Raw genomic sequence first — 17227 nt, forward strand, 5'->3', positions numbered from 1 at the left:
TAAAATACTCTGTGTGTACCTAAACAAATTCTAATTAATCCTTCTAGGATACAATGGGGAAAAAAATAGGTCATTTAAGTTCAGAAGCTGAAGAATCCTATTCAAGGACCAGTTTTAGGGAGGACCTGAAATGTCCTCATAAGATAATATTCTCTGGCGTGTTTCCATGCACACTGCTTCCCTAGCACGTTTATCATTTGACATACTCGATTAAACCACAACCACATCAAAGCCTCCCTATCCTGCTAACTTCAACAAGATCTACCAGTTAAAGCTTTCAAGAAGTGGTATTTTCTAGCAATATACCAATCCGAGCACAGTGCTAGGAACCAGATATAATGGAAAGCACTCTCAGATGACCAAACACACAGGACTTCCATCAGTACTGCCTTACCTCCTATGACAGAAGTAAACAAACAAACAAAAAAACACCTACTAGATTTTTTCTCCTGCTACACTGTCCGACACTAATTATAAAACGCTACAGATGCAGCCTTTCTCAAAATGCAAAGGGATTGTGTATATTTGCAAAGAACAACTATTTTTTATGCTTCCAAATTCTTAATCCTGTTTGGAGCTGTCAGTGGGGGTTAATGGAAGCCTTGGATAGGAGAATTCCAATCTGGTTGGCAGATGGATAGGTTGGTTATAGCTGCATAACTATGTCTTGCCTGGAGGCACAATTCAGAACACTGTTAAAGCAATATAAAGTCTCTGTCAAGCTGAACCATTTGGATCAGTAGCAAGGAGAAATAATAATAAAAAAGAAGTTCATTTCTGGGCCTTGTGCATTTATGCTAGTATGCAGAAACTGATTAATTGTCATAGTGTGCTGGTCTTCTATACTTCAGATTTCTACTTCTGGAGTAGATTTTGCATGCTAATATAATCATTCTCCCTCTTGAGACATTAGCAAATAATCAAATGAAAAACAGGATCATAATTTACTGAGATTCAAGCAATTCTCTATGCAAATTTGACTTGTTATTGCTACTGCCTCGTTAATCTGAATGCCTTTGACAAACTCCTTTGATTTATGAACTCGTGACAACTCCAATGTGTATATATTTTGCTAGATTGACATTATCATTAAGAGTGGGTGGACTGAGCTCACATGAATGGCTGATTTTATTCGCTGGTGTCTGCTGCTCAACAGCTGAGCATCTCCTCCTCACAAAGCCCCTGAGCGTCAGGCTCTTCCCATCTTCCCATCCATTCATCATCTCGATGTTAATTGGCCCAGGCTTTAAGCAAATTTTCAACACGATTTAAAGGCACGATGACACTGATTACTGACCCTCTGCCATACGGTGCCTATTGATTAACCTGACAGAGATGATGAGCTTGAGGGAAACTAGGTGTGTGGGGACCTCAGGGGGAAAAATATATTGTCTATGCAGTCAAACACTTGTCATTACCTCACAAGCCAGAATTTGCACTGCACACATTCTTAAAACACACTACTGCTTTAACACCTACAGAAAGTGCTTTCTGTATTCAGAGATATTACAAATATGTCATGTCAAAGCACATGACACATTCGGTATTTAGAAGAACTCCCCAGATAGATGGCTGCCTTTCAACCAATTATACTTGTGCTGGCTGATGTATATGTTTTAGGTTAAATTCAAAGAAAGTGCTGGGTGGCTTGGTAGTATTATATCGTATCAGAAAACAATTAGAATAGGAAAACAAACTAGGTTCTTAAAAATAAATAGAGAAAGGAAGAAAGAAAGGAGTAAAACTGCTGTCATTCCACCACCACTATAATAAGCTGCCATTCTATCACTATTAAAATAAGAGATACTCTAAAAAAGGAAGGAAACAGCAACCCGCTTTTACAAATTTTCTTTTCGGTTCTTTAAATACTGCTACTTTGATTCCAACTGTCAAAATATTCCTGGCACAGAAACTACCAATAACTGAATATTTTAAAATAAAGCTAAGTAATATTTAAGTCTAACAAACATATCCTTTAAATTCTTGCTTGCCCATTTTCAACAGCTGCTATACAAACTGCTCTACTTCGGGAAACTGTTCAGGAGATCTGAAGTTAAGCTTCGTGAGAAAACTAAGTACTTCGTTATTTGAGGGGAAAAAAAAGAAAGTCCATAATTAATAGTTATTGAGCTTACACATTAGTAATAAAAATCTGCTTCGAAATATTACTACATCTACAAATTTACACAAACAAAGTCATGCAGCACACCATCAGGGATCAGACAAAAACCACCTTTAGATAGGGAAGGTTCTTATTTAAAACAAAGCTAACAAAATATGCTCCCTCTGGCCACACATATCACCTTGTTTACTTACGAGTCCTGGGGGGACAGCCAATATACAATTTTAAACACGGAGATTTTGGAGCAGCACTAACAGTTATTTCAAAGCTAAAACAACAGAAAACTGAACAACAGCCCAGCTGTAGCCTCTATTACAGTGACACGGGCTGTTAATGTAAGAGATCAAATGTTTTTCAAGTCAAACAGCATTGGTGCCTGTTACACTGGAACATGTAGCTTACTTCCTAAAAGCCTGCCTCCTGCTCTTTTAAGATAAACAAGCTCAACTAACCACTGAGATACTCTGATAAGAAGGATGGAGGAGACGGAGCTGCACCAGGGAGTGACAAGGCAAGGGCATGAAGGAGCAGCAAACATGCCTTTGTTAACTTTCAAGTTATAGAATACAGCGTAATACAGCAGTTTAATACTTCACCATTACAAGTATAGCTATAGGAGAAGGACAAATTTCTGTCAATACGTATGGGGATAAAAAAAAAAAGAAAAGCTAAAAAAGTTTCCTGTTTTATGAATAGGAGAGATATCACACAGTGTTTGAACACATTCAGCTTTGTGACTTAAATCAAAGGTTTGAACATCAACTTAGGAATGACTGTGAGTATATGAAAGAGTTTGTAATCACGTTAATATGCTCCACATCAGAAGTCTATTTAAACTCTAAAGATTTTTTATTTGAAAGGCTTGATTTAAAAACAAAAAACTTCATACCTTGTCCTTTCAAGTAGATTTTTTTTACATTTTATTCCAGTGAATTAAAAAATTAAAATTAATTAATTTAATTTAATTAATTAAAATTAAAAAAATTACCTCCAGTGAGGTCACCAAACCACATCTATTTGTAACAATGCGGCTTAGTATTTTAAAAATCCCAAGAGGCTTGCTAGTGGGCATTTATATACTACTGTAGATTGCTTTTCTTGAGAGAACTAAGGGACTACCACTCATTCTGGATAAAAAAGGAGTTTCATGCATATGCTTTCACTGTTGAAAATACAACTGACAATGCACAAAGTAGCTAAACAAGCATGCTAAAATAAACAAAAATTCACCAGGGAGATTTGGGATTTAAAGACACAAGTTAATAAAAAACCAAACTCACCTAGTAAGCGAACAAGAGTGTAACTAGCTTAATTTGCCTCTCTTCCCTTTAAATCTAATGAATCTTAAAGAATGTTTTTTGTTTTCCTTTTCAAGATATTGCCTTTATGATTAGGTGTTTAGGACAGAGCCTGTCATGCCACAATTTTCTTTCCTGCCCTATTTAGACAATATTTCATCCAGAGATCCTCTGCATATAGTTGTGTGAATTAAAAGGCAAACATTTGCTTCTACTAATAAGGACATCTGGTTATTTTTGTAACTCAAAGACATCTGCATTCTGTAGATCTTTTTGATTTCTCAAAATGGGGTTGAGAACTATAGAACCCCTTAGGATGTATGCCAAAATCCTTTCTCTCTGCAGATTAGTTATTTCTGTCATCGTTGTTCCTGATTTTTTTCTGCTAAATGACTTTCGTCACCTTGGATATCTTCCCTGTTTTGGTGTTCCCATTTTATTACAATTCAACAATGTCATGAAAAATATTAAAGGCTCCTTTAAAGTTGATAAACTATAATATCCCCAATATCTACCCATTGTGGAGTAAAAATGAAATCATGCTACATAAATAAGCAAATTTCTGAAAACCATATTGGACCAGGTTAAGATTTGTGTTTAGGTGTGTATTTCAATTGTGAACTGTACCTTGTCTAATCACTCTCCTTTTTTTCTTATTATTAAAAAAATTACTATTTTGTGGGCTTATTATCCTCTGGACTTTTCCACTAATTATACTAAGTCTTCATGAATTTTCAGGTCTTTAAAATTACAAATATCATCTCCTCTTGTATAGACTTTAATATAGACTTTTGGTTCCCAAGGGTAGAAAAACATGGTCCAACATAGGCCTTGAAGGATATGGCTGAAAGAACAGCAACGTATCAATAAGAATTCAAAAATCACACTTTGCTTTATATCCCTTGCTGTCTTCTTAAAATGTCAAAAAGACTAACTATACTCCTTATTCAGGATACTTTAGTTTAAGCTGTAACTTTTGCTTTTACTGTAAATTTGGCTTTCCCATTTTCTGCTCATCTCCATTACAGAAGCTTAAAAAACTACAATAACAGAAAATATGTTTTTCAACAGAAAACAGCTAATATAATTTACACTGAATGCATTCTCATAGCCTCTATGTAGCCAGATACCAAGGTAGTACTGGACTGAAGGATTTAAAGTTTAAGTGAGGGGGCTTCTATTTCTGGAGGGTCAAAGGTCATAAACACCAATTCACATCTTCAATTTTTCATTTGTTAACATTACCAAACAACAAAATGAAAATAAAACCAAAACAGATTAACTTGGGAGTTCTACCAGGAGTAGTTTAACAAATTCACTTGGAAAGATGGCTAATTTTACTGCCCCAGGAATAAACAACCTTGTAGGTTTTTGTAGTTGCTTTAACAATGCTCTTTGATGTATAACAAATTTAAAAATAGTTTTCTTTTTCTCCAATAGAAGATTTGTTTTCTATAACAACACAAATGGTTTCTACTTAAAGGATATGTTTGTATGTTATTCTAACAAAATTATTTCTCTTAAGCCTACGGTCTTAAATTATTGGAATGCTAGAGAATGGTTATATATGTTAAATCTTCCATTTTGCTAAGTATACAGAATTTTGTTTATGCATGCCTGACAAATCCTACAAATAATTTGTCATTCCTTTCCACACTATAACTGTTCTTAATCTAAAGAATCACAAGAAATCTATATTTCCTTTTCTCAGAATTACTTGAAAAGTCACTATAAGTGACTGTAAGTCACTATAAACTTAAAAAATAAGTTTCAGGGGCGCCTGGGTGGCACAGTTGTTAAGTGTCTGCCTTCGGCTCAGGGGTGATCCCGGCGTTATGGGATCGAGCCCCACATCAGGCTCCTCTGCTATGAGCCTGCTTCTTCCTCTCCCACTTCCCCTGCTTGTGTTCCCTCTCTCGCTGGCTGTCTCTCTCTGTCAAATAAATAAATAAAATCTTCAAAAAAAAAAGTAAGTTTCACTATCATTTAGCAGAAGTAAAGTTTTCTTTGGAAATATGCTTTGTTGACTAAAGAAAAAACAAATGAGAAACATTAATCCAAATGTGTTCCAGAATTATTCAATCTTGGATCAGCATCTCAATTTTAAAGTGACCTTTTTATTTAAATAATCATGCTAAAATCATAAAAATTATTATAATGATTAGCAAATTTAAATTGGCTAATTTAATTAATTAAAATTAATTACAATCAATGATTTTTAAAAATCTGTTATTAGTACCATCAATAGCATGTTGTTACATTATCAATGAAAAAACTGCTTTACTAACTTCAGAGTTTTGTAATGGATGACTGGTTTGACAGAGATCAAACATTAGTTTTAATACCATAGTACTTGCTCTTGCAGCACAGAACCTGTGAATACCGTAATAGCCAACTTTGGTATTAAAGTTTGTTTTGCCACAATTCCTTCGTATGGAAACCAATGTACCTCTTGCTCTTGCAATGAAGACAATGAAGGAATAGTTGACTTCAAAACCAGTTGCCTATCACTGACTGCTATACAAAAGATATTCTGGGTAGTGGTCGGTAAAGATTAAGCATAGCCATTTCTAAATGCCAGTAGTTCCCAGCATCTTTTCCTTCTGAGTGGAATGAAGTCTGCAAGCACTGACTGGTGGGTCATTCGACCCACGAGGGCCTGGAAAGGTTTCAAGAATAACAGAGGTCATGTAATTGCCAAAAGAGCATTAGCCACTCAATCATAATGGATAATTAAATGACCTACATGATTCCTGAAATAGCTGCTCTATATTTGGTCTATTACTTGCGTCCCTCAAGATAAGCTACTCATCTGGTCTGCCCTGACCTGCAGAAGTCCAACCTGCGCCTGAAAACTAGCTGCATGCTTCTATTGCTTTGTAAATCCGCACCCCCCCAACCTCCAAGTAGTCATGCCCCACACTATGCTTTCAAGAGGACACACATAAAAAAAAAAATCAATCTTGTATCCTTCTCCCTATTGTGCTCTCTGGAATACAAATGACTAAAGCAAAGAAAAAAAATTAGTAAATTCCTGGTTTAGATCTTTAGGGGATAGAAGGAAGAAACGTAAGAACCACACAAAAGGAAAGTCATGATAAAATTTTTTTTAAAGTTTTGCTCAATAGGCCTCCAAAGAATTTTACATTTGATTATAAGGCTAGTCAGGGCAGCAAGTCATTAAAACTCCAATTGCCTGGACTGCATTTTTTATGGTGTGGGCTATTAGAATCTTTCCTGGCCTAGTTTTTTAGTCCATACAGAAAGCAAACTGCCTCTCTACAAAATGAAATATACCAGGAACCGACTGTTTCTATAATAGAAGGAGCAAAAGAACAAGAATCTCTATGCTTCACATTTTCATCTTTCTAAATAGTTCAACAATCTCACTATAATATTTGATCAGAAATACAACCAAATAGAAGCCAACAGCATGAAACGGTAAAAATGAACAACAGTATATGCTTCTGTAGGGGAAAAGGTCTGCCTGTGGACTTAGAGTAGCTGCATATCAAGCAAACGCAACAGAAAGAGGCAAGAGACAAGTAACCAAAGACAACTACACAATAATGGCAAGGAACAAGGCATGTGAGGGACAAAAGAGCTCACATTTAGAATACCTTGGAGGCTAGTAGGATTTTTCCGTTTCCACGGGAAATTATGTAGCTTCAGGCTACTGACTACCCTGATCTCTTACTAGTACATGAATGGCTTATTAAACCTAGAACATATCTGTTTTAGTTAACTTCTGGGCAGGGAGGGGGCTGGAGGGGGAGAAGAGAACAAAATGTACTTAAATGCTGAATTTTTTCTCCAGGCTGAATGCCTTTCATCCAATAAGACATTCAAAGCAGTGACCCAGCAAATGGATTGAAAAAGCAATCTTCCGTCCCAGTGCCACATTATCATTCCTATTCAGTATTCTCCATGAGATATCTCAATCAGCTGTGTGTAAGTGACAACGCAGCCCATTGCTGGGTTAATTAAACATTTGACTTTAACACCCTCCCCGTCATTAAGCAAATAAAAACAGATAATTCAAACTGCACTTCATCCTCAGGGTACACAACACACATGTCAAAATTAAGAGAGTCCAAGGCCTCTGGAGAATTCTGTTGGGGCTATAATCAGTTTAAATCTTATCTGGTTTATCAATTATTCTATTGATTAAACCAAACCAGTTATATACAACTCCTCTGCCACATGGGATTGATGTCAGCAGAGCAAGAAAATAACTCCAGGAGGTTCCAAACTGATTTAAAAAGAGACCAACAGACAGACCAATAATAGTCGATTATTACATACCAGTGATCCATACACTGAAAAGTTGATTCTTAGTTTCAGGCGGGTGAAGTGAACTGTTTCCAATCACTAAGTCCCCCTTGCTATACCTCAGAGTTGGCTTGAGTAAATTTATGTCTTGGAAGATCAACATATTTTCTACTGATTTAAACAGAAGCTACCATGCTCAGCAGCTGAAATATTTGATAAATACTAACCCTAAACTGTAACACAATCTCAAACAAGGATAATTAACATTTTTTATCTTCTTACCTGTCTGCATGTGACCAGGAACACGCAAAAGGGGATGAAAGGGGACATACCTTAAAGTTGATTCTCCTAAAAATATGCAATCACCCAACCATTCCAGTGTCCCCAAACACCGCATTTAAAAAAAAAAAAAAATCTAAGAAATCAGAAAGACCTTACCATAGATACAAAGACATGACTCCTTTTATTAATTCCAAAGGTAAACATCTTCAAAGCTACTAATAACAATGAAAAGACAGAGCTGTATCTTCAAACAAAATGTTGATAACTAAACCCCAGCATACCAAGTTTCTACTGGATTTTTAAAAACACAATTTAGATACTCCCCTGCCCAACTCATTGTGTATGTAATATCCTTCAAATGTCCAGAATCCTTATCACAAGGCCATGCCCTACTGTATATGAGAAAAGCAGTAATAAAACCTACTAGCAAAAAGGAGGGGTGGGGGAAGAGACTACTATGCACCTGCCATTTGTACTCTTGTACCTATGCTCTTCAGAAACAAAATTTGTTTACTGCTATGTCGACACCACATGTACAATCAACCATAATTTAACTTATCTCCTTCGGATTTTTTGTTTTCAGGCAGACTAAGTAAGAAACCTGCATTAGCATGCTGTATTCTACACTCACCACTAGAAATACTGAGGGTGCTATTTGTAATTGTATTCTTTTTAAGAGGTTTGTTCTCTGCAGCTGTTTTCTGCTTGCAGTGTATTTTGTGTAATCAGCACATCATCATAAATACATTGGCTGTTCCCCTGAGGGTAGCTGTCAGTGTTTAATTTACAGAACAACCTGGCCAATGTGAATTTTAACACTACAGCACTATGGCAAGGAGTTACCACACTCTGTGAAAAACGGGTTTCTATGAATTTTTATATCAAGGGCTGGTCCCAGGACAATTTAGGTGCTAGAAATAGACTGTTTAAAGAAGCATTTTATACCTTGTATGCAATGGACTCTTTCCCATTTACAGCCTTAGAAGAAGCCCTGACCTAACTACCAAACCACAAGTGGGCACTACCAATTCTGGAGACAAGGATTGAAAATCTATTATCTACCAGCAGGAGGCACTGTAACAAACGTTACCCATTCCTTTTTAAGCTACACCTAAAACTACCAAAAACAATACTGCCCCCTTAGAAGGTGTCTAAAGGAAAGGGAAAGCCATTTAAGAGGCAGACTAGTCTGAAATATACACATCAATCTTTTTGCTGAGATGAGTTATGAACATCAGTATACTGCTTCCTTAAGACTGCTAGTAAGCCAGACCTCTAGCTCAACGAATGGGAAAAATACATTAAACAAATGGTGATTCACACTAGTCTCCCCAAATTATACGCACAGTGCCTGGTACATAGGTTCTCAATAAATGTCTAATAAATAACTATAAGCTCCTTGAGGACAGGGTCTGACTCTTAATTTATGCCCAATACTTTGTAAAGTCCCTGGCACACAGAAGGTACTCTACCTATGAATTAAATGGAATTGTGGTTAGTTGTGAATGGCAATGTTGTTTATAAAGCTTTAGATCTATATGATGTAAAAATGCATTTTCTAAAACAGTAAAAATGCCCTTAAAGCCGATATAAAGTGCATATTGGGTATTTCAGTCATTTTCATCAGAGCCATTTATTTAAACAAAACCTAAGTAGTTCAATCTTACAATAAAAAACAAACTTGCCTACAAAATACTAGATTATTTCAAACTTATACTTTATTTTAATAATAAAGATTATACAGAAGAGATTAAAACTTTTGTAATACCTTATGTTTCTTTCATACAACAAAGTTAAAAGATCATTTTAAATGCTCAGAAAGGTGACTGACAGCACTTCTCTGTTCATGAAGTGGTATCACACGCATGCATACACACTCTATAAATCAAGTGATTACACATACGGATTTTTCTGTGAAGGGCTATTTTACAAGTTAGAATGCTCAAACTGAATCAAAACAGCAATTCATGCTGAGTTCTCCTCAGTGTGTTTGCTATTAACGTTGTACAAAATTGTACTTTCACGATGTTTTACCAAAAGCATTAAATTGTAACTAACAGATTCTTTTTTTAGAAAAGGAAGAGAATTACCTACTTCACTTCTGAGAATTTCACACTTGCCCAAATTTGCGGTAAACTTAAATTTTAAATGACTAACTAGAGCAACAGAGATTTGTAGAACTTGGCGCTGATGCTGCTATAATTAAAATGTTTTTCCTGTAACAATTTTAAAAATTTAACAAAGCATACTCATGTACAGCAAAATTTGTTAATACTCTTCAGCTGCCTGATCTCAGTATTTTAACAACCACAAAGAAATTTCATTTAAGAACCCAAACACTATAACATTCTTCCTTTCTGTGATGCTAAGACATTACGAAAAAGTAATTCTTTTTTACATTTGTGTCATATGAAAGGCAAAATAAGAAAGAACACGATCCATTAACTCAGTACATTTGGATTTGTTTTCACCCATTATATTAGGGGTTAGAAATTTTAAAATTCAGTTGAATATTTACAACTTAATACTTCTTTAAAAATTTTGTGTCTAATAAAACCTATTTTAATTTTTAATGGAGAAATTAATCACCTTTCTTCTTAGATTTAGAATTACAAAAATACACCCTGAGACCTTTTGAACTAAACTGCACGGGGTTAGACTGAGGTCACAGCGGATCAGAACACTGCATTCTCTCTTCCCTGGAGACCACACAGTAGTTCCATAGGCTGCCATTAGATAGCAGCACAGTACACGCCATCAGTCATATCTCCCACGGTCTCTCCCGGTAAGGCTGGAATTATTTCAGTTATACACACACACACACACACACACACACACACACACACGCAGATTCTAATTCAATTAGTGCAGTCGGCAACTCCAGAAAAGAGTAATTCAATTAGTGCATTGTGGAGCTCTACAATACCTCTAAGCAGATGTTCGCCATCTTCAGGAACTGAAGCTACGTTTAAAATACCTGTACCAGATATGCCACCACATTATGTCATTTTTCAAAGTGCTTACATATGCTTTTCTGGCTTCAAAGAAAAGGTGAGGAAACAAACCCAAGCTAAGTTCCTAGAGAGTTTTCTATCCCCTACACCTAGAAGGATTTCAGTTTTAGGCTGCAGTAATTAAATTACATAATCCAAATTATGCTCAAAACAAGATGTTTCCCTGTACACTACGCTACTACACACTTTTGCAGACTGCCTCTAGTTATGCATGCCACATTGTAATGAGGACACTGTCAAGGTGGAATGCACTCACAAGGAAGGACAACCAGAATGATAACGCCCTCCACCAAAATAAGAGGTTATAAAAATGGCAAGAATGAATACTGGTATTTTCCAAAGAAATACTCTTTGAAGAACCAGGAATATTCACCCTGAGAACAGAAAACAAAGCAACATGATAGCTATCCTCAAACATATAAATATATAAACATGAGAACAATTACTCTATTATTACTCGGAAAGGCAGAATTCTAATCACTAAATGAACAAAAAGTTTGACTCTTTCTTGAGAGAACACTTTCTTACAGAATCAACAGTGAAAAAGAAAACAAGATGCCTCAACAAGTGAGGCTGGGCAGAGATCAAGCAGAGATTATATGACCCCCTGCCAAACATTTCATAAAGGATTCCTATCTGCAACCAAATGGATTTCTATATCCCTCCCAATGCTGAAATTCTAAGGTTCTATGAATACACTGATTTTTGCTCTTAAGGCAAGCCTGGACTTTAGGTAATAAAGCTAATCATTATTATGGAGGTGTGGCTGTATAAAAGCCCGTGGGCTCAGGCATTTTCACAGTAACTGATGCATTAATAATATACCAAGAGAAGAAGAAATTTTGTACAGTTTCTCTATGTTAAGATTTAGTTGATTTCATAAATGTACATATTTATAACCTTATTTCTTTGATAAGCACTTACACACCTCTTATTCTTCCAAGATTGAAAAGAATGGTTTGTTTTTATTCATCCTCAAGAAATCAGACAATGATTTTTGAACTCCCCCGCCCCAACTGAGTCAAGACAATGGGTTCTCGGGGTTCTTGTCCCTTAATGCAAATCTACATCAATATTTATGCTTTAAAAATAGAGAGCAATACTTAAAACAACAGTAACTAATTCTCAATATTCCTCCCTTTGGTCTTGTACTGTGTTTTGTTAAGTGAGGACATAATTCTGGGTACAAGGGAGCAGGGCATTATTTTAAAAAAATTATCTCTTCTCTTTCCGGCATGACCTCAAAGGAGGGAATTTTAAAAATGTCAAAAATGATTACCACCATTTTTTCAGTGCATTTCACTTCGTATTTGTGATAGAGAATAGCTTTCCTGCCTCTCACATTTGCAAAGAGAGAGAGCTAAACTAAACAGCTGTCCTTTAAAAACATCAATAGTGTTAAAACAGCAACAACCATCAATAGTATTAATTCAAGTACTTTCAACACAAACTTCTACTTTTTCATTCTCCAGAAGAATTACAAAAGGTCATTCTCACTTAAAACTTTACTGGTAAGGCCTATGCCCCCAAAAGGAATTAAGATAATAGCACACATCTATCGATAGTGGCGTTTTCTTAGGAAGGAAAATCTTAAAAATATAAAATATTTGTTGTTTTAACATATATTGCAACTGAAAACAAAGAGCAACAGAAAACACATTCTACTACTAGAAAATGTTTACCAAGAATCTACGGTTTGGCTTTTTCAACAAAGATTTTCTATTCATATGCCACTAAGTTGTACTAATACAAACACATTGGTCCCTTCATATGACCTATTCATCAACCTTACTATAAATATGAATTTTGCACATTAAAAAAAGTTCTTTTTCTTGCTAAAATTTTAAGTCTTTCATAATGAGCCACTTCCCAAAGACACTGGATAATTAGAGCAATAAATAACATAGCTAGGTTAATTTTGATGTGACTGACAATACTGTTATATAGGAGGCTATCTATATAGTAGGCTATCAGTTTAACGCAGTGTTAGTCCATCTCTTCTCTCTACCCACCACTGCTTTCCCAACCGCCACCCGCCACAGAAGCAGAGCAGAGACCTAAACTGATTCTTCCTTACGATAGAGTGTTCCTATAAACCCCCGATTAACGAACTAACCCAACTTCAGTCTCCTTTTGCCCATGCCTCACAGCCTGCACTTATGTTCCGGTGTTAAGTTTATTTGGCTCCATCAGCACCACTTCTCTTTAACATTGTCCCTTCTCATGCATTTAAGGCAACTACCTCCAACCCTATCAATGAGAGCAGACAAATGGGGAAGAAAGGAATGAACTGCAAACACCTCAAACAAGAAAGGTTGCTTAAAAAACTAAGTGTCACATTCTGACAGTTCAATATTTCATAGCCAATACAAGGAATGTGCAACGACACTGCAACTTTAAATCTTTTCCTCCTATGTCAGTCTCTCTTTCTCTCATTGTAATGCCAAAGGGAACAGCAATCAGAGTGGAGATGTTCAACGTGATAGAGGTCAGGACACCATCGGATCAACGTACCAGAAACACGACCTTGTTTATTTTTTTTTCCACAGTATTATTGTTTACAGGGTGCTTTGCTCGTGTACCTTGTGGTTCTTAGCTAAAAGATGAAATTACAGCCCAGGATGAAGCGCTCAGGCACACATCCAATTTGTGTTTCCATCTCAGAAAACAAAAAGCTTCTAAGGCCCTCAGGCTGCCATTCAAACTTGGAGGCTGACATTTTTAACAGCATGAACCAGAGACTGGCAGAGAGAATGATATAATGCATTTCTGACTTGTCAATCAAAGACCTCACCTCTGCTGTCTTGTAAACAGTTGGGGGCCATCTAACTACATTCATAAACCTAGGGAGAGCTTACTGCCAGCTGGGGTGCTGGAGCCACATGCTCTGGCTTCTATTCACCAAAATCATGATTCGGTTTTATAATCTCACCGTAAATAGTCCATAGGCACATTTCCAGGACCACTGGAATAGAACCAGAGCAGGGAACACAAAAGAGATTTTGGTCAAATATTGCATTATTTTCAAGCTGTTGGAATCCTGTACCCATTTTATCCTCATTTTACCAATTCCCCCCAAAGGACTGCACTACACTGCAACTGAAATGCTTAAAAAAATTAATGGCCTGCCAATTTAAAAATCGGGGGGAAATACACAAATATTAGACTAGAAATTTCCCTTATGTTTTAATACCAGTGAAGAAACGGGCACTCACCTAAAAACATGGCTCATGCAAAGGGTAGAAACTGCAATGAACAGCAGCAGCTATATTTTAGTGAAAATAATCATGTGCTTTCTTTCAAATATAAAACTTTACATGCTATACAAAAGCTTTGTATTTACTAGTCTGAAGTAGTGCGCTATATATATTTGTGTGTGTGTGTGTCCGAAACATGCAAACACAAAATGAATACTCACCCTCTACTCTCTTTCCTGTTTATGACCTCCAACTCAAAAAAAATCAGACCATATCAGGCTAAGATTTGAACTTTTTGCTAAAGGATCATAGACGAAAATGCATATACTCTTTCTTAATGTCAATTTTACAGGGCACAGAATTCCGGTTTAATTCATAACAAGACACAGATACTAGGTTTGCAACAAAGGTCTTGAGGATTTGAATGGTACACCTGAGAACTTTAAAAGGCAGATGACAGATGACCCAGCAGGGGAAGGTACACCGCAACACACCGTTTCATAATGATGTACTACATCTTAGACCCAAATAACTATTTCAAAATATAATAGACTTGGTCTCCAGAGGACTGGGCCAGAGAATACAGAAAAGCTCAAAGCTACTCAACATCCCTCCCAGGAAAAACAAAACTCATGGGTATCACCTCCCAACAGTAAAGTATTACAATTCTTAGAGGCCTATGCAGCTAAACAAATGAAAATTTTTTTCCCCAATGAGGCTGTCATAAATAACCTGGGTTTCCCTTTTTATGAAAAATGACCAAGAAGTTTCCTAAATGCTGCCTATCTACCAAGACTGCACATCTTGACAGTCCACATAAAATACCAAGTCTAGAAACTAACACAAGGAAGGACAGCAAGACAATAAAGCACTACCTACCACATAAAGCAGAACACTAGTGACAGAAGGTACAAATGGCTGTGGCAGTCACAAAACAACCAACAATGACTCCTGAATAGCACAAAAGAACTCCTATGATGCCCTGGCCTCTACTCAGCACAAGATGGGAGTAACAAGAAGGTAATCTTGGAATACAAAGAAAGTAATAAGTACCTCAGAAGATACAGGTTAGTCTTACCTGCCCACAGCGAGAATTTCTCTGGTAAGGACAGTGCATCCACAGAGGCTCCCATCACCCTTACAGTTTTCACCAATTCCATTCTTCCAGTCTGCGCTTCCTACCCTGGGGCAACCCCAGGCCCCTTGGGGCACTGGTACTCTCCCTCTGGCCATTAGGGGTCATGTTGAATTTAAAGCAATTAGGGAAAATCCAACATTACTGAACATAAACGAAAGCTAAGCCCTCTTCACAGAGTGAAGAGCTTAACTTTTCAGAACGACCTGAGATGGAGCCCCGCATCAGGTCAGGGAGTCGGCTTCTCCCACTACCCCTCTCCCCTGCTCATGCTCTCCCTCTCAAATAAATAAAAAATAAAAAATAAATAAAATAAAAATTTATAAAAAAGAATAAGTAGGAAAAAATTTTTAAGGAAATCTGATTGTCTGAGATGATGATGCACATGAGCCTGTAAATGAACTTTACCAGCATCACGGGCATGTCAAAATACTCAGCAATGGAGGAATCTATTATTATAAAACTTGAAATAATTAGTGTATTTAAATAACCCAAGTGGGTATCTTGAAAGACAAATCGGTCCTAATGATTCCTCTAAGAAAAACTACTTCCAGGACAAGGTAAAATGCAGAAAATTCAGTTCATCTCTCCTTTTCTTAGTGAAATGTGTATAACGCTGAAAGGGTAGAAGCAGAACAAAAATTTCCAATGTTAGCTAAAATGCTTTTTTAAATCTATAATTACACTTTCTTTTTTAAGAAATGATCGTCAGGGGCACCTGGGTGGCTCAGTCGGTTAAGCGTTTGCCTTCGGCTCAGGTCATGATCCCAGAGTCCTGCGATCCCTGCTCAGTGGGGAGCCTGCTTCTCCCGCTCCTCCCTGCTCCTGCTCTCTCTCGATATCTATCTCTGTTGTTATCTCTATCTCTCTCAAACAAAATCTTAAAAAAAAATTACCTTCAACAATATATTTCCAAAATTTTGCACATGTACTCTAATTTTGTGCCTAATCAAGCCTAAAGGGTCACTTTTCAGTATGCTTAATGAATTCCATCTTTTCTCTAGACTGTTGTTTATCACTACTATCATCATTTTAATTTTCCCAGTGTCTGTTCTTTCATAGAATAAGGGTAAAATGCAATAAAATAGTCAAATAATTGCACAAACACACACTGCTGTGAAGATAAAGATGTTGACATCATTGAAACTGAACTGTTAACTGGCTGGCAGTGCCACTATTTAATAGCTTGAAATGTGCATTTGTTCATCAACAAGAGTCCAAATTCAGCACACAAAATTTAATTCAGAGGGGATCATCATAGTGTGAGCTGTATGAAAGCCAAATACATAAAATTTGAGGACTGCCCATAAATCAGATTCAGCATGTTTTCATTTTTTCCATGTAAATGCACTGTGGTCTTTGAAATGTTTAATTATCATGACTTCTTTCTGAACACACACCAGTTGTGTGTGTATATATAGGTATCATCAGCAATCTGATGCTTTCTCTCCTCCCACTCTATATATGTCAATGGTTTTCTTCAAATTATTTACGTCCATTCATTTGTTTAGCAAAAATTCATAAAGTACATACTTTGTATCAAACACTGTACTTGACAGTGGAAATATAAAATGAACAAAACATCGTCCTACTCTCAAAAAACTCAAGTCTAGTGAGGGAACAACTGAAATAGCGTATCAGTGCTATGACAGAGGTATCTATTGCATGCCCAGGGTACAGATGCTCTGATGACGTTAAGGGGGAGGGTGAAAAGATCAGCAAGGACCTTTATTCCGAGGTAAAACTACTTGAGTTGAATCACGGAGACTATTAAGTAGCTAGGTAGATAAGTGTGGGAGGTAGGGGCTAGGGAGGATAGGTATTTTTTGTAGGGTTCTCCAGGTAGGGAAAACAGAATTTGCAAAGACACAGACACATAAGAACACAGTACCTTTGGAGAACTGTAA

General features: G+C 36.6%; 1 protein-coding gene across 10 annotated transcripts in view; it reads right to left on the reverse strand.

The window, feature by feature from the left end:
• Positions 1 to 17227, reverse strand: part of BTRC (beta-transducin repeat containing E3 ubiquitin protein ligase) — a 169857-nt gene that overhangs the window by 88751 nt on the left and 63879 nt on the right. For 3 of the 10 annotated variants that reach the window (XM_045802925.2, XM_045802918.2, XM_045802920.2), the window contains exon 1: positions 2317 to 2695. The exons of 6 other annotated variants lie outside the window; for them this stretch is intronic. The gene's annotated coding sequence lies outside the window, so the exon portion shown is untranslated. Of the gene's footprint in view, positions 1 to 2303; positions 2696 to 17227 lie in introns of those variants that run through there. One more of the 10 variants, XM_045802919.2, reaches the window with a different exon arrangement.

This window comes from Ursus americanus, chromosome 6 (assembly GCF_024610735.1).
Source record: "Ursus americanus isolate L20-20 chromosome 6, mUrsAme1.1.p, whole genome shotgun sequence".
Classification (NCBI taxonomy): Eukaryota; Metazoa; Chordata; class Mammalia; order Carnivora; family Ursidae; genus Ursus; species Ursus americanus.